Source organism: Dromaius novaehollandiae, chromosome 2 (genome assembly GCF_036370855.1).
Source record: "Dromaius novaehollandiae isolate bDroNov1 chromosome 2, bDroNov1.hap1, whole genome shotgun sequence".
Lineage (NCBI taxonomy): Eukaryota > Metazoa > Chordata > Aves > Casuariiformes > Dromaiidae > Dromaius > Dromaius novaehollandiae.
Genome location: NC_088099.1, coordinates 129,332,568 through 129,358,770, shown reverse-complemented (window position 1 = coordinate 129,358,770; position 26,203 = coordinate 129,332,568). Strand labels below are relative to the sequence as shown.

Here is a 26,203-nt window from a genome sequence, read left to right as displayed (position 1 = left end):
TGCCCAGAAAAGCTGAGCAATCAGTCCTCAAAAAATTAACGATAAAAGACTTAGAATAAAGCCAATTTGTAATGGAATGTAAGAAGGGAAGTCCCTGAAGAGAGAGACCGTCTACCCGCGCGGTGGCAGGTTTTGCTGCCCCGTGCAGTTTATGGTGGCAGGAGGCCAACTTGGCAAGGCCGCCCTCACGGGGGCTGGCGCTGCGCCAGGCGCCCGCACAGGGCTCACCGCGCTGCCGGGCTGGGGGGCAGCCCGCGGGACGTGTCCCTGAATCCCCACGCCGCACTACCGCCCAGGACATGCATTGTAAAATGCTTCCGAGCAAGTCGAGGTCCCTCTGTTTATACGGCAACTGAGCATGTGAAACAGAATCCTTAACGCAGCGAGAGAAAACGAGCCACAGATTGTTAATTATATGGCTATTTGCACTTTGACTGGAAGAGGAAGTAAGCTGGTTATAACTACTTTGGGCTTTACTCCTGCAAATGCATTGAAACCACATTTATGACAGCTGAAACTATGCAATTTATATAAATGTAGCTACTTCCTGTTTTTGAAAGAAGTACTCCATTACTATTACTGAGCTCATGTTAACATTTCTGATACCAGAATGTATTAAAAACACCTTCAATTTTGAAGACAGGTCTTAAGACTATCTTATCCTAGCACCCATTTTTAAATGAGTAGCCAAAACGCATGGATTGGACACCTATGGGTAAGCACCTCTATTTCTAGGACCTAGCCATATTTCTGAGGTGTTGGGAAACACATATGTTTTACACAGGTCAGCTGGAAGTGGCTCGCTGTCGCGCAGGGCCGTCAGTTCCCCGTGATGCTGCCGCTCAGACCACAAGGCATGCACGTCGCATGCCACCAGGTCAGGCGAACAACACTCTGCATTTCACACACTGGCAGTTTATCTTTTTGCATTCAAGACAGCATTTCAAGTGACTCGTAACAGCAGTTTTGTTGCTTTTAACAGTACATCATTAATTCTTAATTGTGGCAAGTATACGTTCAATTTTATGGACAGTTCCTGTTCTTTAGATTGAGCATGTGCAAGAACACAGTCCTCACAGCATAAATCAAAAAATCTTTATTTGGCCAAAAGACAATTTTGAAAACACCATTTAACAACCCTAATAAGCAACTCTATGTTTCCTATATGTTTTCTCTTACTTTGCTTATTTACGTTATTGGATCTCACAAACCAAACTTCTGCAATGAGCACAGTCACATAAATCAGCACTCTGCTTTTCTGTTGACAGTTATTCTCCTAGCAGATTATAGCAGGAAGGCACCTACAGACTGATCATATTGTTCAGTTAAAAGCAAATGCACATCCAGTAGTTCCTGATGACAAAATACAACGGTAACACTTATTTAGAAAACACAGGCATTTTATTTATGATGTATTCCTCCAGATATGTTCCCTGACATATAGCCTAGGCTTCAAGTACCCCCTATAAATTCACAGTGTTTACGATCAAGATCACCAAAATCCTTAATACAGAGAAGTGTCAGCATCTCTACTACCTTTAATTATTTTGCTCTCCAAGACCACAACCTCTTATATCTAACCGTTAGATCCAATCTTGTAACCATGCCCAAATAACCACAAAAACATGCCAGCTTTGCAGCGTTAACATATTAAAATAGAGGTTCGAGTTAAAACCCCTCATGCAAAAAACTCCAACGAAAAGAAATGACTAAAATTGCAAATTCTAGTATATGTGATTTACCTCATTCTCTTCACTAACTTTCAAAGTAAACACAGGGTAGGGTCTACCTCATGTGCCTCTTTAAAAAACACTTCCCTCAGTTGCCTTCTTCGTGCCTCAATTCAAAGCATGGTTTCAAAGCAACAGATAAGCTGATCTGCTAGCAGAAGAGGTCGGTCCTGCTTCCCCCCCTCTTCTCAGCCACCTTCAGCCACAGACATCTGTCCACCCGTAGGATAGGCACATTCAAAGAGCTCAAACAGCCAGCTAACTCCTCCGGCCAAAGAAGTGGTTAGCCGAGCACTACTTCAGCTCCCAGAGCTAACTCGCCCCCAAATCATGGCAGCGGCACTGATACAAGGAGGAAGGGGGCAAACCTCTCCCAGAGGGACGAGGCTGCTCTTCTGCAAGCAGCTAGCCAGGATATCAAGTTTAGCTGCAATGACAAGGCACAAATCTGCCCTCGAACGGCCCCATGTTCACCCTCTATCCTCAAAACACAAGAGGAAGTACAAAAATCCAATTCGCACGGTGCAGTCTAAAACGGCCCAATTACCTTAAGAGCCTCACTGAGATACTGAAAGGCTCAAATCCAAAGCCTCAGCTTTTTTTGGCTTCTGAAACCCACTGCTTCTATATGGAAACACCCAAGTCCAGATCTTTGCATCTTATCCCCAAAAGTAATGTGAACATTTCTAAAATGGAAAAAAAGAAAAAAGACTGAATGACGGCAACCCAGATTAGCAAAACCGATACATTCTAGTGGAACAATTCTGCTGTTAAAGATTGTGCAGATGTTGCAATGGCAGCAAAGAAAGTCTTTCTTTAGCTCCCGCACAGCTGCTGCAGACAACTTCAAAAAGACTTGGCACAGGCCTTCAGCCACAGAACTTCCTCCTTGCTTCTGCGCACACGCGTCATCTGGAGCTTCAGCGAGCTGCACCAAGGACGACGCTAACACGCAGGGACTTGGGAACATCTTATCAACTGCAGGGCAGCTCCTTATACTGCCAGCTCTCACATGCCCCTTCTCATTACTCAACTATACATTTCCATCCCTTCTTAATCCAGTAAAATCCACACAAAACAACGTAGTGGTACCCCACACTGCTGCCCCCCTTGTTTATACTTCCATTATCTTCTACTTTAAAGATGACAACAAATTATCACATAATTAGTGTGTATTACAGCTTTTGAAATAATCATAATATAAAATAAATGGAAATTTGTTAAAATAATGTTAGAAATTATTGTCAGCTTTAGCTTGTATCCTTTATGAGCCACATGCTGAGCTACTCTAAACAGTCCAATACCCTGACCCTGCCGCTGAAAATGGCATACCTTACAACCACATGGCATGTGCATGCTTAATGCCAGTCTTGTATTTGCAAGATAATGCATGAACTACGAAGGAAATATTCCTTGCCTAAATTGGAAGTTCAACTTTTCCCTTTCAATCATCAACAGAAATTGTGTAAAAGCATTATAGCTAAATATATGCAGTACCCAAGAAAGACCTTGTGTTGATTTTGTCTATTTAACAGTAAAGCATAGAGAACTTAATTTGATCTTCATGTTAAAATTACACTTACTTGTGATTTCCTACCCATGTTTATCTTGATAGGAAATGTACCTGAGAAAATTAACCCTTAGCAATCCTAAATTTAAGATGAGTATATATGTATAAGATTAAATTAAAGCATTCCTGATACTTGAACAACATCTTAGAAAGTGTTTCTAATTTCTCCCTTTTTCTTGCTTTATTAATTCATACGAGATCAGCTCTTCAACTCTAATGACATTCTCAGCTTCTATCATTTGATGTCATAAACGGATTTGTCACATACAGTATCGTCCCACGAACTGTGATACCACAGACAAAATAATTACTCCAAACAAGGAAAGAGCAGTAGGAGCACGTGAACTCTTATGCAACTAACTTTTTGTTAACATTCAAGCTTTCTTATTAAGTAAAAGAGGGTAGAAGAAACTACAGAAACAAGGAAATACAAGCACTGAAAAAGATAAAGAGAAAAAATTTAGGGTGCATTAGTGAGAATTTGTCAAAAACTCAGAAACACATGACTTTTATAAAGAGTATTAATAATATTGATTAAAATCAACAGTGAAGAAAACTCATTAAAACAAAAGTAAAGCTTGAAATAGTAGAAATATATCACAGTATTGGTATATTCAAGAAAAAATAACACTTCAAAATGACCTACTTTAATAATAGTAAAAAATGAAAGAATATGGGCACTAAACCCCAGACTCAACTGGTTTCATAAAGCATGGTTGACTTCTCAGTATTAGTAACAGACTCATGAAACTGAACCAATTTGTTCAACAGATGTTTCAGTTAACCCAAAGGAATTTTACTTTTCTATTGTAGAAATAAAGAGCTAGGAATAAAATTCCAATATTATTAGCAGCTTTCAAAATATATTAGCTCAAAATTAGCTTCCATTTCCATTATTTCCTTTCCCTATCTTAAAATTCACATAGCAGAAAACATTTTCCATACCTGATTAAAAGGGCCACTGAAATAAAGTAGGCACACTGATAAAACAACTCTCCCTCTTATCCCACATCCCCTGTTTTACGGAATACACAGAACCGGTATAGTTTTTATTTTTCTTGGCATTCCTCTCTCCGCATTAGCTGATAATCTCTCCCGCATAGCTCTGCCAGTGTGCTGCCCTGCAGGCCCACAACACCCGTGCCGTTCCAGCCCCGTGCTTTTCTTGAGCAGACTCTGTGAATTCTGTGATCACTTTGTAATATGTACTATTGCGTCAGTCTAATTGCAACATGATTCTCGATGCTCTAGGTAAAGCAAATAATTTTATTTTTAACTTCTGCCCATAAAATTCAGATCCTTTTCTCCCACCCCTCCCTTTTTGTTTACCATTTTAAACAGAGAGATTTAAAGAAACAATTGCAGTGCATGGCAGTACTCAAAAATAACTCAGGTCTTCTTAGAAAGCAGCACTTAAAAATACTGCTCTATGTCTAAAGCATTACTGCGGCCTTTCAGAAAGCCACGTGTGTTAGATCTGCCAGGAGCAGACTGGAAGTGGAATGTGCACTCGTACTCTCTTTATTGAATATAATATTTACCCATTATTAAAGCTGCATAGCTTTTTCTGACTCTCTCTTCTGCAATACCAACTAACGGCTTACCTGGCAAATATGCTCGCTGTGTTTCTAGGTCCCAAAGACAAGCTTTCTGTTAATTCATAAAATCTGATCTAATGTTAGATACTTTGTATTCAAGTCAGCTAAGTTAAAACAATATTTAGCTTAATTGTGCCCTGGCCAAAAATTCACTGTTATCTACTGATTACAACACCATTGTAGCTAGCTGTGGACATGACACTAGGAAAATACAAATCCTGAGACTGAAGAAATAAAGTTGAAATTCTGACCTCAAGCCATGCTGATAGTGGATAGTACAAACACTGTGTACTTCGTATCTGATACAATAACCAGGCACAAGATGGATGTGCCTGTGATCAATGATGAATTTACTTGTTATTTTAGTTTTACGTAGCTATATTATCCAAGCTGACAGAATCAAAAAATGCAGTGCTTTTTACACCACAACATATTTCATGATACAAACGTCTATGCAAAGATCAATCTGTAAAGGCACGCACTTGCAAGTAGGAAATGGCAGGAACAGGGGCAGTCTAGGGAAACCTAAATTTTGCCGTTGTTCACATATGTGGCGTAGTACGCCCTGCAGGTATGTCATACAATTTCCACAGCACCTCTGCTTCCTTCAGTGTACAGAATTACCGCAATTCGAAATAGGAAACTGTTTTACCCTTAGTGTTTGGCCTATGGTCTGACACTTTATTTACTGAATGCAACTCAAACCTTCTTCTGAAGTAATTTTTTTGTGAATTCAACAGTGCACATCTCTGAGTGCTTCAGAAACATAATGGTTACTCCTACTGTTATTCAGTTATTCCTAACTTAGAAATAAAGGAGAGATTAAAGGTCAAGATTATTCTCCAGTTCTGAAAACAACTTAGCCTCCAGTCTGACATAACTCGACCCTAATTTTTGCACAGTACTTAACATGACATTGTGCTTTACATAGCACTTTCAAACATCATCCCCCACTGCCTCACTTGCAGTTATCAGTGCTCAGCACTTTTCCAAATCAGATTCAAAGATTTCAACTCATCCACAAGAAACCAAGACACATACAGTTAGCACCAACATGAGAAAAGACAGGAATAAGCAACTCACCGAGCATCACATAGGAACTCTGGAACACAGACAGGACGAGAATTCAGTTCCCCAGGGCAGTGCGCGGTGGTGCAAAGCATCAAAACATCTTCTGTCTTCCTGTGATCCCCTGCCTCGCTCTCCACGCAAATCCTAACTTCAGCAATAAATGAGGCAGGGGTACTACAGAGAACAGCCTCCTCCACTGCATAAGCCAAACTCATTCCCAGGGCAGGTCCATCCTGTGCGCCAAATGAAGCAGGGGTCCTGCGGAAAAAAAAACGTATGTCAGCTTGCAGTCAAATGTTGCATTATACTGCTTACTCTCAAGGGGCCAAAATAAAGACCTTTTCAAAGATGAACCTCATTTTGGCATTATTTAACTTGGACACTGCCACAACACAAAAATGTTTGCATTATCAACTTCTGGAAAAACAAATTGAGACATCAGAAATTCTGATGGTGTCACACTGACACCTGCACAACTCAGCAGTAGAGCTGAAATCTTTAGAAATATACTATGCAGTTGTAGCGGCAAAGGAGTAAACGAGAAACCGATAGCAAAAGCAAACCAATCCTCTCCATAGGGACTAGCAGTAGGTGGTGATAAAACACATATTCCCAAGGAGCTTCTGCTGAAACCAAAGAATATTTATTTACATTTGAGGATCTTTATAGAAAAGGACCTTCCAGAACAAACTCCTCTGCCTGTTTTCCCCAAGTCTGATACCCCATATGCTCTGACCTGTGTTGATTCAAGTCTTGGTCCTTCTTCATTCCTACCTTCAATGTCCTTGCCAGGTTTCTCCTAATCTCCACTCACTAATGCTTTTCAAACTATAGACTATCTTCTTGTATTTCCAGTCATTTCCAGTCTCTCCACTCTTGGCAATGTCACGCACTCCCCTGGACTCCCTCTCCTTTGTCCCTCCTTCATTCTCCTACAGACACTTCTCTTAACTCTAGTCTTTGCCCACAGTTCATTCTTCCACCCCACTGTCCAGGCGCTGATCAGTAGCTCCACCAGCTCCTAGCTTTCGTTCTCTCCTCTGCCTCTCTGCCTTTGACAGCTCTAGCTATCCTGTATCTTCACTGCTTATTAGATCCCACTCCCCTTCGACCATCTCTTTAGCCCACTCACCAGTTCCTAGTTCCTAAACTGCTGCCCATAAAAACACAGGGAACTGCTGCGATGACAGAGAAGGGCTAAACTTGTCTTACCCCAAGCCCAAAACAGCCTCCCGATGCGAAGGCAGAGGAGGGTGAGGGAAAGGAAGGGATCTGATGCCTACACTCCCTCCTTTTGCCTTGAGGTGCTGGGAAAAAGCTGAAGAACAGAGTCACCAGAGACAGAGGATTAAAACGCGAAAGGCCAGATCAAGGCCTTATATAAACATCGTAGAGGTTTTCTACAAATATGCCTAAACTTCCCCTGCCCTATGTTCTTTGCCACTCCTCCCTCTCTCTCATTTTGCTTTAGGTTAATGCCAAGTTGTCCTCCTCCTCTCATCCTCCGCTCCTTTCTTACTCCTTTCTTTTCCATTTGCCTCCTGAGCAAACCCACCTTAAAGGATAACAAGAATAAAGAGATGTGGGACTGACAGGATGTGTGCTGAGACCACATCTTTCTCTCCATGTTCACTCCTCACCCACCAGGTCTGTCTTCTCTATTTACGGTCTAAGCTATTTTGAGGCAAACTCAGACCCAGTCTAAGTGATGTTGGGGCAGGGACCACACTATTACTCTGTGCTTGAAAAGTGCCCAGCACACCCAGGGCCTGATCCTGCCTCCTAGGTAACAGGCAACTGTTTTGTCTGTCAGCCCAACCTCCACTCAGCCACTAGGCTCCTTGCCCAACCAGTACAGCTCTCTCTTTCCCTATCTGAACTTCACCAACCTCCCACACCCCCTTGTCCTGTTTGTTTCTCCAAATCAAGCAGTTTCTCTTCCAAAGCTGCCCAAGGAGAAATAATTGAGAATAACAGTACTTAGGGATGGCACATGTGCAGCAGTAGAAGACAGATTTGCTCAGCAAGAAGGAAAACACTGTCACTTGCAGCCATACAGCTCTGACATGCTCAAGATGGCATGTGAGAACCGTGATTTCTTTAAAAGCTTACAGTTTGGTTAGATCTGAGATTTTCACAGTGCTGACAACAGGCAAAGCTCTGACTCACCCTGCTTCCCCAATGCCTATCCCCAGCACTTTCCAACTGCTGGCTAATTTCTAGTCTCTGCTTCAAAGGGAGGGACTTCAGAGCATTTCCAAGAAAAGTTCATAACAAAAAACATACACATGAGAAAAAGCTATTTTTCCCTCACATTCTTCTCACATAGAGCTAAATAATCAGGCAGGAAAAAAAATAATTCAGCTGGAGGCAAATACTCAACTTAGAATATTTGAGCCCCAAAGGCTAAGGTTTTGCAAAGTTATAAAAAACTCGAAAGACCATCCTATAATGGAAAGCGTCAGGCAGCCTTCCTGGCCCGCCTCACTCAGCCCGTAACGGAGTAAGCCAGTCACCTCTCTCAAACGAGAACCATGCAACCACCAAAATCGCAGATCAGCAGTCAACCCCAAAACTACCTACAGCGCCTACAGCACCTAAGCGAATTCAGTGCAAGCCTCATCCGTCTTTGCCATCACTTTTGTTGTATGCCTACAAGCAGTGTTCAAACAGGACAGCCGCACCATACAGAATCAAGTTAGTGTTTCTTAAGATATCACCATTTTCATCCTGAAGTTACCAATGCTTGGCTGAAAAGCTACATCTGCTTGAGAAATCCTTCTAGGCCATGAAAACCTGCAGTAAAATGGGTTAGCTTAATTCGCTATGAAGGTCATGTACTGCTAACAGAGATAATTAAGCAAACCCATTTTACTTCATATTTGCACTAAATTAGGAGCAGTCACCTACCAGTTACAAAGTCTCAGACGTGGAAAGGTAACTGCTTATGATACTCAGTCACCTGTGATCACCTGCCCCTGCCTAGAGGTGAGATAACCTTTTGGTAAGGAAACTCTGGGAAACTTTATCTTTCTTTTTCTCTGTTTAGCAGTTACTTATCTCAACATGGGAAAAAAAAACCCAGCCCCAAAACACATTAAGTGACATTAACAAACGCAGCTTAATAATATTCAGAAAAACCTCTCAAAACAGACAACACATTTCTTTTATAGTGAAATCCAATGTACAGATTTTTGCTGAGCTCTTCATAGCAAACAAGACAACAATTTCTCAATGGTTCTTGCAAATACTTCTGTAAAAACACTGCCCAGAAGAGCACACCAATAAAACGGAGAAACAAACTGTCGTGTGTTCACAGATGTGTGCAAATTATAATATGGATAAAATACAGAGAAATCAGACAACTAAAACAATTTTAAATATGACATTTATTTTTCAGTAAAAATTAATTATTTCCAAAGAATGACTGAATATTCCTTTGGGATTATCTGTTCAGTCCAGAAACACCTGACATATCTAATTTTCAAAAAAACACTTATCTGTGGCAATAAAGTATGTGACCTACATGCATGTTCCCAGAACATTGATTTTTATGAAAGTAAGCTGAACAGCTCAAACATCAGTGCGTAAAATCATAATGAAACATTAAAAGCTCATTTCCATTTTGAAAAATGACTAAAATATTGCATCTTGAATTCAATTTAAGTAACAAATTTGGCTATCGAGCATCTATAATAGCTAGATGTTTTTTAAGGACAGAATAATTTTCTGATCACTAGTTACAGTTAAGAAGAAAACTATAATTAGGTTGAATTACACTTTAGTACTGCAATGTACAATCATGGAAACTACACTAAACCTCTTCCTAAAAAAGGAGAGCAGAATTTCATGCACTGTTTTATTTGGCAGATATAACATGCTGGCTGTCAGTAAAGGACTTTTTTCAATGAAGAGAAAGGAAAATAAAATATTTCCATTCATACATCATTACTCAACTGATTAGACGTATCAGGCACTGGTAGTTGTCTCTCAACTGTAAGCCACTGTAATAGACTTAGTTGACATGCAGACCACTATAATGTTCCTGAAAACTCATTTGAAATCCAGCAGACCTCCAAAAATGATACTTTTTAAATAAATAAGTAAGTAAATATTTTCTCATTGAAATAATTTATGTGGACTGAAGCCAACTGACTGAAGTGTATCAAACATCTTACCCAACAGTGAGGGTTGATCCAAGACCATTAATTAATTGTAAGGTATGGTGGTTGGTTGGTTTTTTAGGGTATGTTGGGGGGGGGGGAAGGTAAGTAATGTGCAGCATTTTTAAAGTACAAATTCTTCCCTGAAAATCTTCAGCAATTTTTTCTTATTTGTTCAATTATCACAAGGCCACATAACTGTGCAAATACCATATGTGTTATGATCCACTTACTGGTATGATTTGATGAGGGATTCTTTTTTACACAGCAAAATTAATTCTGTTTTTAAGTTTGTTTAGGAAAGCTGCTCTTTAAATCATCATAAGGGATGTAATTTCCTACAGCACTAGAGCTTTCTATCACCAAAAATCCCCAAATCATGTTTCACCTATTAATTTCAAGAAGTGTCTCAGAGAAACGTACAAACGAAAACTGTAATATTCTGAGCAAATACCGCTACACTAGCATCAACGCAAAACACTACTGTATGCATTTATCAATATGAATAGTACAGTTTAAGATTTTATTTCAGTCTGTTCAAATAACATTACACAAACTCGGTATAAAACATTATGGGTCTCATGCAAATAAGCAGACTCCCAAATTAAGGTTGCTGCTCCATGTATTGAACATTGCGCACAGCTGCTCACAGCTTGCCCTCACACTGGAAAGTGCATTAACACCGAACAGCAACCTTACACCCGTATTCCACTGATTGTATTGACTGAGGGCAGATTATTAAAAAGAAATCTGAAGAAATAAAAATTTATTAACACTGATAACAGCACCTGCAGTTTCCTGCTGATATGACACAGCTTCCCTAATTTTGTGGCTCATCAGCATACCAAACGAAGCACATGGCTGGGAACACCAGACCTTGCCTCCGACACAGGAAGCACTCACAACAGCAACAGCGGTAACGCTGTACCCTTAACGAAGTCCGACGCAGCAGGACGAGTGCTACTGCAGTTAGCGCCAGTTCAATATTTTAAGGTTGACTGCCACTCTTTACCAAGCACCTAGAGACACACAGGGTCCAAACTGAGTGAAACTGCCACAGTTTTATGCACATCAACTGATGTTCCCCATTGATTTTCTTAGGAACTATTGCAATTTCCTCTAGCTGAGGCACTGCTCTGGCTGACTAAAGGTTTTAGTTGCTCATCGCTTCAGAAGTGCTTATTTTACACCAATATTTAAGCTCACCTCATTTGATGTACTTTACAGGACAATTTGTTTTTCTTAGTCTATGAACTAGAGAGCCAAAAATAGCTGCAAAATAGGTATGAAATCTGACAGAAAAGTAGTAAATTGTCCACATGGTATTAACCAAAATCACTCCTCTTATATTGTTACATTTTCAAAAGAATGTACTTGAGTCTCAGATTTGCAAAAATTAAAAGTTATATACTGATGTGTGACTTTACGTTTTTAAAAATTAAATCAGAGAGGTTATGAAAGCAAAACCAAATTACAGAGCACAGATACAAGGACATCCTGCACAGAAAGCTGAACAGAAAGTGCTTACAACAAATGTCGGTGCAGCTGCAATATTCTGTGGCCACTGAACTGCCTTTTACCACACAATTCAGAGGCAGGAAGACTCCTGGCATCTATTTAGCAACACTGTACCAAACAGAGCAGACCTTTAAAGTTATCCCCCTCTTATTATAGCAGCTTGGAACAGGAATATATTGGATCCATTTGTTTTTGTCACACCTCTTTTTGCCTCAGGGGCCTATTTTTGTTTTTAAACTATGCTTTAATTTCTACCTAGATAACCTTAAGAAATTCAAAACTATTTGATCAAATTTATACATTTGCCAAAAACACATGAAAGTTCTCCACAGAAGAGAGAATAGGTAAGGAATAGGAAAACCTAAATATAACCTATAGGAATAGAAAAAATTTTAGTGCTCCTAAACATACAAAATGCATGTCATATACAAACATCATTAAACTCTATCACAGTGTTCATGCCTAGTTTGTGAGAATCTCCGATTAAAATGTCAGCTTTTATACCATCTTGCTCTCACAGCAATGTGATTAGCCCCGGAAATTATAAGTTTTGAGCCTGAAAGCCATGATGTTTAGGAATGGCGAATACTTTCTATCAAATACTCTGTTCGTGACCAAATGTGGTTTTGTGTCAAAACTGTTTGACAATTCTAATCCAGTATACTGATTTCTCCTCTACCCCCTCGGTTACACTTGCATCTCCTTTTTTATCTTATTTGAACATACAAATCCTTCCTCTCATGGAAATACCCAAAACACCACGAATTATTCTGGACAGAAATATTCAATGGGTGCCAGCAAATGGCTATTAAAAAGTTCATATGCTCCTGTCCCTTGCACTCATCCTACCCTTTAGTGAGCCTCTTCAGCTCACTAACCTGACCAAGGCAGTGGAGAATAAGATAGGAAAAAGGGGAAGAACTTCCTCCTCCAGAAGCAGCCAGTTTTTTCCTTCCTAGATTAGCTCATTTTGGCCTACTGAACAAAACCCCCTCGCTCACCTGCTGATGCTTCTCCACTTTGCATACATAAATTAACACTTAGTAGCCCGAGGACTAGAAATCAGGTATCTTTGCTATTAGATGAGCACATCCAGCTAAGCTAGATAACCGCTCTGGATCTCATTTCTCTGGCTCTGCAGCCCAGGGCCTGCTGGAGTGTCACCTCTCTCCTGCAGAAAGTGAGGAATCTCACAATACTCCAAAATCAGGAGATTCCAAACTGCAATCCATGGTCCACAGCCATGATAAGCAATCTATAGCTAGTCTTGCAGAACTGTATCATTCACCATAATTCACATAATGCAGATTTCCACAGGTTTATGCCAGTAGCCAATGAGTAAATTTAGTATCAACAGTTAGCCTTGGGGAGGGGACCCCAAAATCTTAGCGAACCACCTAGTAATAGAGCTTGTTTGACATGGGCCCTTATGTAAGGAATGAAGACAGTCCTCTCTTCGGTCAATGGCCACAGATAACCTCATTATCTTCTTAATCGTACTTCTCTCATCTTGAGCAAGTGCGACTGGGCAGCATGGACACTGCATAGCTAACACAACCGAAACTCTGCAGTGCAGAAGTGATGGAAGCTTTTTCTAAGTTTTTGCCAAAGAGGAAAAAGAACAACAACAGTAACTAAGAGTTTTGGTTCAAAATGAGCTGCCTGGTTTCTATTATTTTTGGATTTGTTGCCAAGCATCCTTTTTTTTCTCTCTCTCTCTCTTCCCTTTAAGCTAACTCATCAGCAACTTGCTATGTAACCTGGATAAAGAAACAGCTTCTCTATCACGTAATCTCCCTAAATGTAAAATGGCTTTAATATTTACATTCAGTGGCAGTTACAACATAAAAAACAAAGGATTATTATATATTAATTCCATTAATTTGAGTCATAAAGAATTTATAGTATTTACATATAACTTTTAAAATGAGATAACTCTACTCAGATTACTACAAAACCCAGTAACACATTCCATGCATACATATATATATATATATATATGTATTTACATATGTAAATGTGTATATATAAAATCTCTCATACTGGTTAAAAAAAAAAAAAGCCAAAAAGCTGCTGCTCAGTTCTTCCAACAATCAGAACAGCTCCAATTTTATGACTAAATTTTATGACTAATTTTTTTTTGTTTCCAGGATGCTTCTCCAGACTGCCACCACTCCCTACTCCAAAACATGGGGAAACTGATTTTGTTGCTGCCGAACACAAATGGAGCAAGTTGCATCTCTCATCAGAGAGAAAATACTTTAATCGTTTCAAGTGTTTCTTAAGTGCAAGTGGGAGGGCAGGGAAAAGCAGCCGTATTTGCAGCTCAGCGTAACTCCAGTCCACAGCTTTCACGAGGCTACACCGAAGCTCTCGGGCCAAGCAGGGGGCAGAGAAATTCTGACTACAAATAAAATAAAGGAGCCAAGGAGAAGGCTTCACGTTTGGTTATGACTGTGGGTCAGGCTCATCACACGTCTGGGGAGCGCCCTGAGCACTCCCTGTGCCACCCAGGTTTCCATCCTCCCCCTTTCACAGACTATTCACCCTCCTCGGCAGCTCCCTGGAGTTACCTGAGCCCTCCTCCTCCCTTCATCCACTTTTCTGGAAGCCGAGGGCCTTTTCGTATGTTTGCTACCCGACTGGTTTCTATTCAGGCCGGCCAGTTTTACTGTTGTCTCGCCGCCTTTCGAGACAACAACCGATTTTTCCGGTTTCCAGAGTAACCAACCCCAGTGCGGGAGGCAGCGAAAGCGGGGTGAAACCTCCGTACCCGAGCCGGGGCACGCCGGAGCCGCCGCACACGCACGCAACTGCAGCACGCACATGCATCATCTCTGCATCCAAGGGTTTGGTATTTTTCCTTTTTAAATAACCAGCCAGCTGGCATGCCTAGCCCTCTGGTTTTCTCCTCTTGCCTGTCAGCACCGCAGCCTCCCCTTCCTATCGAGGGCCTGCAAAAAGTTTTGCAACCCAGTAAATCATCGTTTGCTATGGACGGCTTCCCACATGGTGCTTCTTCCACCCTGCTCCCCGTGTACCCCAAATTTTCCCTCCCATCCATTTTCCTCTGTGCAGGAGGTTAAGTCCTCGGGAGTGCCAGCTCTCCGCACCATGGGCAGCCCCGGGATGGGACGCCGTGTTAACGGCGACCATCAAATGGTTCTTTGATGTACAGACAACTGCAGCGGGGCCTGTTGACCAGATGCAAGGGGCTCCCGCTTCCCCCACCTCTTCCTTCTGCACTGCAGACGGACAGAAATGCCATCAACTTGAGCGCAAGGCCCCATAAACCAATTAGAGGTTTATTTTGACTTTTAAAAGAAGAAAAGGCCTATTTCACTTTTATAGACAAAGATGTCAGAAAGCGTTTGCAAACCAACACGTTTACGTTTGAAAGGAGCTCTCTTGTAATGACTCCTGTATGCTCAAGAGCTGTCTGCATCTCATATGCAATTTAACAGCCTGAGCTTAACAACACTCACAAGTTTCAGAAGTTCTTATCACAATCATACGCAAAAAAGAATTTTTAAGGCTTTCAGATAGCAAATGAAAAGCATATGGAATTGTTTTAGTGCTTTCTACTAATTAGTACTGCTTTCAATATGCAGGGCAAGAAAATGACAATTTTTTTCCTAAACTGGCAGTGAACAGCCAATTCAGTAAGCTGCGTTTTTGTTTTCTGTGACAGGGCAGTGGAAAAATCTCTTTCATTTATTAGGTCTACAGAGACCAAAACTGGCTGGGTGTCAAGCCTGCTTTGTAAAAGCTCAAATCCATTCAGCCAAGTGTAGATAGATGCTACAATTCTTTACAACCTGTTATCAATATCAGCTTCACAAAAGACAAACCTTTGGTGTCTTCCCAAGGAGTGTTACTGCAACCCTTCATAAAAGGACTCAAAAAACAAACTGACAGTTCAACACAAAAGGAGAAAAAAAAATGACAGTACCAAATCATACTAAAAATCTAAGATCTCATTCATATTTTGCTAGATATTCACATAAAGATAAAAAATGAGATCTCCCACAAACAGTGGATAAGCATGCCGGATAACATGTTTAAATTTTAATCACACTGATTGCTCTGAGCCACGTTATAGGCAGCTGTGATTACCTGCAGTGCCAGTTTTCCTGGCTTGCTCGTGATTGCAGGGTAGGCAGAAATGGTCACGGGCACCGGCAGGGCAAAGCCTTATGCTAGGAGTGCTGACGGCAGCGAGAGATGGGAAGATGAAAAACTTTTGAGAAAGATGGGGCTTTCAGGAAGGAAAAAAACTACCTGAGCGGACTGACTGACCTGCTTTTAACTCGAGCAGGGATAGGTTCCTAGATGACTTTGATGAACTAACTGATTAAAATGTAGTGCCCTGTTAAAAACATACTTAGCACATTCAACCAGGTTCACAATAGTTAAGTCCAGGGAAAAAATGCTACACTTCAGTTTTCAGTAAATACGCCCACAATCACATTCTTTGAACACACATTTTCTATAGCAGAAGTTTATGAACAACAGCACCCAGAACACTTTTTATTCTCAGACTTTAAAACCGGTAGGACAAATTAATTACTTTTTATCAAACTAAAATATTCTTGCTACACTTAGCTCCCTATCTATCAGACCAGATGTGTCTTAATGACATTTTTAAACTATTTTAACTATCTTTTTTTTTACTCAGTTGCTCATACAATTGAGCCATACTGACAGAAAGAATTTGTTTAAATTGTCCCTTCTTTTCTTTTTAGCACTAGATTCTATTAAATTGGGATAAAACGAATTGAGAACTAGATCATGATTGTCTCCCACATTATTAAGGACTGTAAATAATTACTTTAGCGTTAAAACAAGTAATTCTCACTAAAAATTCAGCATACTTCACTTAAGCTAAAGAATCTAGTGTCCTCATTCAATATGAGGTCTGCAGTGCTGCAAATCTGCATTTGACACAAAAGTGAACATTACAACTCTTAACAGCGCCCTTTTGTGTGAGTTATATATATTTATGAATACAAACAAACACACACGCACACACAATTTTATTTAAAGTTTAATAAATCTGCAGGGTCTTTAGGACTCCTGAAAGTATGTGTGATTTTTATCACCACCGCATAAACAGTCCTCTTTTAATACTCTTCTCTTACTATTCAGCTGGTAGATCACAGAACGCAGAGACTCTGAACTTAGTTTTATTTGCACAAGAGCACAGGAAACATTGCACAACACCCGTTTTCACATGGGGAAACAGAGAATCTGCACTCCTCGCACATCCATTTGCCAGGACTCGAACTTCACTCCTCATCTGCTCATAGCTTTGAGGTAAGGAGTAAAATTTTTTAAAAAGTAAACAAAAAGCATTCACGAACACAACGTGGAAACAGTTTATCATCATTTTAGGAGCAGAATATACAAGTGTGGCTCATCTGCTTCCTAGAAACCTGCTGCAAAATGTTAAAACTCTCCAAATCTGTGTCTCTTGCTTGAAGCAAAACAGCTTTGTGTTGCCTCGAAAAATAGGAAGGCAGGAGTGGGGGCTGGGAAGGGGCAAGATTAAGAGGATAAGCGGGAGTGAGAACTGATGCACCATACCAGCATTAATTTACAAAAAGACCAGCAGAGAACTGTCTTCTTGGAATATGGCTTTCCTAACAGAGTGAGGCACATGCTCAGTTATCAAACAGAAATGGTCATCCTGTACTTTTCATTTCGTACATGCGAAAGAAAAAAGAAAAAATTTTGTTTCATCTGTTACCAAAACCATCATTCTGTAGTCAACACTTTTAATGAAATACAGGCCAAAGGATTAGTCAGAGCAGATTCATGCAAAAACAAAGGAAATCTGTATGCAAATACAGGGCCCTATCACAGTAACTAAAAACACGACCGAATTCTGCTCCAGTTGCAGTGAACGGTGTCCAGCCGGGCTCCATGTACCGGCCTGCACTCACTCCCCTTCTCCATCCATTAGCAACAACTGTCCTAAGGTGGGCAGGTAACACCAATAGCATAGTGAAAGCACCACATTAAATATTCTAAATACCAAATGTATCAAAAATACGGCCCACAGTTTTGCTGAACGGAACCTTCTTAGGATTTTTTAGTTGATTAAGAAGGAGCAGAACGGGATCTGGTGGGGAGGAATTAAATGCCCTCGTCTACAACTCGAGCTATTAATACGCGGAGGAACGACTGGGGCAGTCCGGTCAGGATGTCAGAAACGAGCAACCCCGGGAAGCAAGGCGGCTCATCACGCTCGTCTCAGGGAAACCAGGCAGTCCTCAAGAGCCAGAGGTTAACTGCCTGAAAAGCTGTGAACCACTAAGTGCTACAAATGTAGCTACGGGCCTGAGCTGGGAGAGGAGGAAGTGGCAGCAAAACGCTTTTCAGGCCAATCTCAGCCGGGCTTTTGTGCGAGTAAATGCAACTCTGGGACTTTTTCTCAGGAGGTTATTTTTAAACACCTGACCATATGAGCTTCCTTGGAATAGGAAAAAAGAGGAGACAAAACTAAACAGTCATTACATGTATGTTTAAATATAACATTAAAAAACCCACAAGATATTTAAACTGACTAGCGATGTTCACTTTCATTTTAATTTTAAAGTTGGCAATGGACCCGGGCCAGAAAAGGTTATATTCTGACCGAGATGCAGCAGCATGGAGCTTCTAAAACTAGTCTTTAAAACAGTTCACTTCAGAAGAAAGGAGGGAAAAAAAAAGGCTGCCTAAAATTTGTCATTGAGAAAAGTAGCAGCTTGGTTTTGAGTCCTTACTCAGACATATGCTAAAGGCACTCAGAGCTAAAGGAGAAATATCAAGCAGCAAAGGAAGCAGTAGTAAGTTTGCAACCAGACTCTGCTGCTGTGCAGGGTTCAATTAACAGCAGCAACATCAACAAGTAAGAACCAGAGGCCTGACCCTGAGTTTTCTCAGTAATACTTTCCCTGCAAGAAGCAGCTGCACTTATGCCAAAAAGGCACTTTGCAGCCTTTATCTACTCCTATTTCAAAACACAGAAATAAACACATCTACGTTTATGTAAATCATCTTGCAAGATTCAGTTGGATGCTAAGAGAAGGCATGATCACAAGCGTGAAACGTTATCAAGAGGAGAAGCAGCTGAGACCAAGAAAGAAAACACACATTTCTAATGGCATATTTCTGAATACTGATACTGCTTGACCTGTCATTCTGTTGGGAATCTAACTGTATTGTTTCAGCAGTACCTGTTAACATATTTAGAATCAAATTACATATCACAACCTCAGATTACCGAAAAAGCAACTCCTTAAAAACATGCTTTCAAGACAGAAGAAGCCTATTTCTGTGTACAGAGAGAAGGAAAGCATCTGTACACCAATCTGACATCTGTGTATCAAATCAACTATGCGCTTCTGTTTATTTGATTATTTTTGACCATCACTATCAATAATACACACAAAAATTTGCATAGCTCTGCCAATAGTGCTGGCTGATTATCTGTTTGCTGAAGTTCTTCTAAGCAAAATTGTTTTGTCAAACAAAAAATGGTGGGTTTTAATAGAGAGTTTTAACAACGGAACAGCAAAATTCAGATATTAAAATTACATTATATGATCTAAATACATGTCAGTGTTAGCCATGCAAAGAACTGAATTCATTCCAGTGTGTATATTACCTTTTATAGGCCCTTACTCACTTTTCTGCTCCTAGCTTTCTAACTTTGAACTTTTATACCACCAGAAGCAACTGACTTTTTGGTTTCAAGCAAGATGCACTCACCCTGCTTCTTAAAGCAGAAAGCACAGACCTCTTATGCCTTCTTTCAAGTAACAACACACATGGAAAAATAAACCCACCAAGAAAAAAAAAACACCAGATAAAAAAAACCCATCCTAAGTGATACTGGTTAACACTTGCAGGTTTACTTATTTAAATATTTGGATATTCAATAAATTTTAATTTATTTTGTGGACAGCTTGACTCCTGCAACTACAGAGCTCCACTTTACATGGAGGAGCACAAAAAAGAAATTCTACAGGATCTGTCCAAAACTAGTTTCCTTTCTGTTACATATGCACCATATATTCGAGATCATCCAGTCACTAACTTTTGTTTGCACATGAGTACTGCAGCTAATAAACCTTTTTGCTGGTTATTTGGGGGGAAGGAAGGGGTGCAACAAACTGTTAACCAAACTACATGACACCGTACTTACCTCTCCTACAGTGGCCATCCTTAAATGTTCATTTCATTTCAGAAGCAGCATTTTCTTTCTGAGCTTATAGGACTTTCCTCAAAGTACACAACTTAAAAAAAAAAAAAAAAAAAAAAGGCACAGGCATTCGTGCCACATGTACAACGTGTGTGCCAATCACCCACAGATACAGAGTAAAACCCTCTACTGCCTACCACCCTCCAGAATCAATACAATCTGTACTTAGTTGCATTTGCAATACCCCTAAGAGTCCTAGTCATGTCACAGAGCCCTTCGTTCCAGGCAATGCGTGTGCAGTACCCTCACGCAAAGAGCTGACAAAATACGTAAGGCAAGGCACTGATACAGAGAAATGAAATGAAATGCTTAGTATTTACAAGAGTGGATGTGGGGTTTAAATCAGAAATTAGCTTTGTTTAGAGTAGTTTTATTTCTATTTATAACCAGTTACAAGATAATAGTTAATGTGGTGCGAGTGTAACTGAGCATCTGCAGGACACTAAAGCCATTAAAATCATCAGCAGAAAGCAAGCGGAGTAAGTGATTCTAGGGCTACTTCTTTCTACTAATATTTTTGTATCTTGAAGGGACTCTGCTTCCTTTCTATCCATACAAATCTTTTTAGTGTTCAAGAGAGTGAAGTTATAAAACCATGAAAGAAAAGCGCATGAATAAAACCCAGAAAATCTCTTAGTACCAACAAAAACACAACACTAAGGGTTATCATCTCATTGACTCACTTCCCACATTAATGCGCTCAAAAAAAACCCAAACAGAGCACAGGAATAGAAAAATCAAGCTCTTCAGAGCTAGGACCTGACTGAGTTTGTCTGAATAAATCAATCTCCTCACATAGATGAATTATAACGTAACATTCAGGCACACATACACAAGCCTTTTTCCAAGTACCCTGCCCTGTGTGCTTCACCAGAATACTCATCATATTCATTATTTTACTTTACTTTCATTGCCCACTGTATGGCTCCTGGTACCTGAATGCTGCAGTAAACGAGTTGTTCAGTGGCTTATTTTCCTACAAGAATATGCTATGAAGTTTATCAGGAGTCAAAGTGCTTCACTTACAGCATCGTTTGAGCTTAGGATCAGCATCATGCCTGCTGCTAGCATGAGCAACTGAGGCACAGGCAGTACATAAATATAGGTGGTTATTATAGAGATTTAAGCCCTTATTTTTTTCACTTGGGAAACCTAGGAAATGCATTTATTTAGATATTCAAAGCACACCTCCTCCTGACTTCAAAGTATAGCTTCTCTTGGAGAAGACTGAGCATTTTTGCGAATCAGCCCAAAGTTGAGCACAAGCAACTAAAACACACATACTTAGCGACAACTTCCTAAAAACATGACATGCTAGCATCATGCAGGAACTCAGTGGCAGAGCCCAGGGCAGAATGCAGTTCTTTACAGCTTAGTCAGGAGACTATCATTTTCCGCCTGCAGTCTTTGCCCTATTCGCTCTCACCACCCCTTTTCTTCAACTGGTAAGGCAGCAATCCAACAGCATGACTACACAGAACAGGTCCAACAGATGTGCTAAATAAAACAGGTGTCTGGCAGTAAAGCTGGATCCAGGCACATAGTCAAGGCCTGTGTCACAGTATGCACGCAAGGATGGAACTGCATTCAGCTTGCACGTACAACCTTAACCTTGGCATCTCTGACTTTTGCGTGATAGCTTTTGCATCTTTAACATACTTTCAAGCATTTTTGGTATGTCTTTTCTCGAGTTTTGGAAAAAGCGACACTAATAACAACAGATCACCCTTTGGCACTGTGAGTGCAAGCATGATGAACACAGGGATAGTGAAAACCTTAATTACAAAACAGATGTCCTGCACTTTGAGCTCATAAAATAAACAAAAGCAAGCGAGAGCGCCATTTGCTAATATGGGTTATTTTCGCTGATATTGTGGAGAGCAGAAAGATGGCGAGTTTCTCATCTTTAACTTCATTCCCACACAGACTGTTTTCTGAAACTGCATCTCCTCCTGTATCCTCTTCAGCACTGTCTGCAGCACATAACTTCTCTCCAGCTGCTTGACCTGGCTCCATTCCCCTGCCTTGGCAGTCCCAGACCTCACTCATGAGAGGTCTCACCCTTGTCCAACATCGTGTCCCTGTGCGGGACAAGGAGGGGCTGCAAAGAAAATGGAGCAGAGCCGGCCTGTGCGGATAATGTATGTATTCAGCAAATGCAGCTGAACAAAGCACAAGTACACTTGATAAGGACATCTTCAGATGTTTTATCTATGGAAATCAAAGCAGTATTTTAAAGCTTATGCCTTCGCCAAATCTGGATGCTTTTTTTCATTTGGACAGCAAAAGATGCATCACAGCACGTACCCTCTCCTCCAAAATCCAAATCCTCACTCTGAAGCACAGAGACTGCAGAACTGTTTTTTTTAAAAAATGGATACTATATGGTTTTAGCCAGTCTCATTCTCAGGAACAGACAGGTTATTTCAGTTTAAAAATAAAGAATAAGTATTTAAATAATTCGGCTTTAAGTAGACACCTATTAGGAAAATTTGGTAGATGAAGAATCTGAAAACAAGATTTCATATTCATATTGAGATCTATCAGGTGACATGAATTACAGACATCAAACTACCAGTCTTAAAATATTACTTTCTCTAAATATTTTCCCCTTTTATCTAGACTATCAGCTTTACAAGCTATGAATTTTTATGCATTCATGAGTTTACATATATATATATGTATGTATGTATGTATGTATATGTATGCATGTATATTCCCACTTGGCCTTCAAAATCGGCCACAATAAACATGATAGTTCAAGACTCTAATACAAAATTTTATTTCAATATGAAGAAGTTAGCATCAATTTTGGAAAAAATAAACATTTGATGAAAAACTTTTCAACTAAATGTGAAATAAATTCAAAATACATTGAAAAAGCAACTCTAAGTATGGTTCTTTGGCATCACATTTGTTACTAAACTGTTCATTTATGGACAATTTGCACAAGTTTGAATATGAAAAAGTAATGTGCAAATTATACAGCCCCGTTTCAAGATGTCCATGAACTAAAAATAATAAACTAATCCAAGCCTCGTATGAAGAGCCAGATGTTCATCATGCTGGGGAAGCGTGGCTTTAAGGGGTGAGGTTTCCCACCTTCCCTTTTATATCCCCTCAGGACACCAGACTTGCACCACTAATGTGCGTCGCAAGCAAACACCTGATTTCATCACAGAGTAGCAGGTCAGCAAGCCAGCAGATCTACTGTGCTCACATAATCTTGGTTTTCTTTATAGTATAGACCACAAAACTGAAATAATTTTTCACTTAATCTCTGAAGTAGTGCTTTTCTTGAGAGAAAGCCATCTGATCTTGATTAAAAATTGCTGTGAAATCCACTACCGTATACAGCAACGTAATACTCTGCTGTTATTATCCTTACTATAAAAACTTGCACCTTTATTTTTGAGTTAAATTTCTCTAGCCATCCTGCCCCTGATCTGGCTGTACATTTGTTTGCTTAACTTCCAAAGCCACTACCGCAGACCTGATCCTCCTGCAACACAGCTGCAGGCAAAGGTGGCTCTTGAAGCCTGACCTTGTCTTTTACGAGGGAAACACAGTGAGGGTCTACACTCTTTCAGATGTTTCCTGACACTTTAACCAAAAGCTTTGACTTGGAGCACTTCCAATACAGTAATTTGAGTTGTGGGTACCAGCAACACAGAAATAACTGCCTTAGTCCAATACAGTACTGATACAACATCCTGATTACTGATACACATCTGTCCTGTACTCTTTATTCTCTATTTACACAACCGTATTTTTACTAGTTCTTTGCACCAGCATCATACTAGCAACTTGAGGATTCAGCTTATTACTCACCATCACCCTTCCAAGAACCATCTTCACTGCTTTGTTTCTGGATGTAAGACTTGATACGTGACTATATTCAAATGCATATTTTTGTTAGCTTGCTACCACCTGTCCAAGCGATCTATATAGCTCTGTAGTAGTTGCTTGTTCTCTTAGCTGCTTATCATTTCAAACTTTTGTGTCATTTGAAAACTTTTTTCATGGATAAAGTTCTATTTCATATCACAAATAACCAAGGACATAAGACAAAATAATTCACTTCCAGTTTTCTGCAAAAATCATCACTCGATGATTTCCCATTTAGAACATACTAATTAGCCATTGCGAGTGTACTGGGTACATACCGTTTTGATTTTGCCTTCTTCCAATTTCTTAAAACTCTGTGCAACACCAAACTCAGACTGTATGATCCACGAGGTCATCTCAGAACTCACCCAGAATGGGAGTCATAAATCTAATGACATCTCAGATCCTTGCAATACCCAAAACCTCATCATCTGATCTTTTTATAGTGGTTTCACCGTGCAGAATGACTGGAAGAAACATGGGCAAAAGGTGTAATAGCAATCATGACTTTTTAGACCTGAATTAGGGAGCTTTATCACGGAAGAGAAAATCCTGCCTTCGGCTCTCCAGTCCCAGGACTATTTCTGTTTTTGTTAGGGTTAATCGTTCTGGACTAAAAACAAAAAATGTGAAATTGCATACAGTGATATTGTAAATACAGAACATGCTGTATGTATCTTAGCGTATTACAGGAAAACTACTAACTGTTCCAGATAAAATCAGAGCTGAGTTTGTCCAACAGGTTATATTGGCTAGCATTAATTATATTGCCTTCTTTTAATTCCTGGTTAATCAAGTCCTGGGTCAGCCATTTCAAGATTTTCAATCTAAGGCCAGAGTTAGGCTGTTAAATCCAGAATAACTAACCTGTCCTGCACACACAACATAAAAATTTGTCCAAGCATATCTAAATTTTCCATAACTAACAAGTTATTCCGGGGGATGGGGGGGGGGGGGGGAGGAATCACCATTATAAATTCAGAGTGCTCTGCAGATAATCCCGTGACGCTCTTAGGCAGAAGTCAGCAAACTTACTTATCATGTCTAACTACACTGCTGTTTCACAGGCCCCTGAGTTAGTACTGGAAGTGTTTCATAATCACCTCGTGGGTTTTTTGTTTTTTAACAAAATACGGAAGAGACATTTATTGAACACTTCTTCATATCCTGTACTCTTAATTGCAAAGTGATCGTTTCCACTTGAACCACAGCATAACCAGGACTCTTTCTCACCAAGGTATTAATATAGCACGTTCTTACTGTAAGCTCCTCCATATTTTCCCCCAAATCTGTCAATTACAGTTTTTCTCCTTGTGTATAAAATTGATAAGAGAACAAAAGAACAACTATAACTTCTGATTTAGATGCAGTTTCCCCCCCTCCCCATTTCTTTAGTTTGTTACATACCAATCCCCAAATTGCCTTAATTCCCTTCGTTACACTCAATGTTTTGAAATCATCTTTTTTCATTTGTGGAGTTCTAGCTTTTTTTGAAAAAAAAAAAAAACCAATTCAAATCATGTGGCTTATAACTACTTTCTGCAATGTGAAACACATGAACTTATGTGTATCTATCTTTAGGTACACACTTTTTACAACTGATTTAGACTTGATCACATCACAAAACTTGTAGCACTACTCTTTTTTCATTTTTCTGTTCAATCCTTCATTATTTCTCACAATGGGATGTAATAAGCCATTTAGAATGCATAAGCAATTTAGAATTTCTAAACTTAGGGTACAACCAGAAGGAGATGGAGTATATACTGCTCAGCTTGAAATCTCCCATGAGGTCCTTTCTCCTTCTCTTCCGCGATGCGTGGAGTTGACCATTCTCTTCTATACGGCAACTGGCTGATCCCTAGCAGGTACAGTCTAGTACTTGCTCTTATATGCGCTATGTTCTGTCACAAACATCTACAATCACTTCCTTCAGTGTTCTCAGAAAATCACAAATGACATTGTTCCTCACAAAGAGAGATGTCCTGGACAGGCTTAGGTCTTTGCTTCAGTTCTCCAATCATAAGTCTGCATGTGATTTTTTTTCTAAACATAGGAAAAGATTTTTCCTGGAAACTGTGCATTTTGAATAGGCTACTTCTGATGATGTAGAGAAAACTCATGGAGGTCACTGTCCCTCAGCGTAGACTTTTGGGTCAAAAATCATTATATTTTCTCCCTTGCATTTTTCACACAAAAATATTCACCTGCCTTTGATTGGGAATTCAGTAATAAATTAAGCCTCTGGTGTTATCTTAGTTGTCTACTGCTACCAGATAGCAGTCCACAGATTCTCTCCAGGTAGTGAATACATGATAAAAAAATATGCATCCCAACTTGAAGTGCAAAAATCACAGCCTGCTTGAACCGCCTGCCCAAGCCATATACACTCAATATATCTGCAATCTCTACAT

The 26,203-nt window shown here is 40.0% G+C and overlaps 1 protein-coding gene across 6 annotated transcripts in view; it reads right to left on the bottom strand.

Annotated features, from left to right (window-relative positions):
- NCOA2 (nuclear receptor coactivator 2) overlaps nt 1-26,203 on the bottom strand; it is a 192,131-nt gene that overhangs the window by 114,236 nt on the left and 51,692 nt on the right. For all 6 annotated transcript variants that reach the window (XM_064507415.1, XM_064507413.1, XM_064507414.1 and 3 more), the window contains one exon: nt 5,982-6,227. The gene's annotated coding sequence lies outside the window, so the exon portion shown is untranslated. The remainder of the gene's footprint in view (nt 1-5,981; nt 6,228-26,203) is intronic.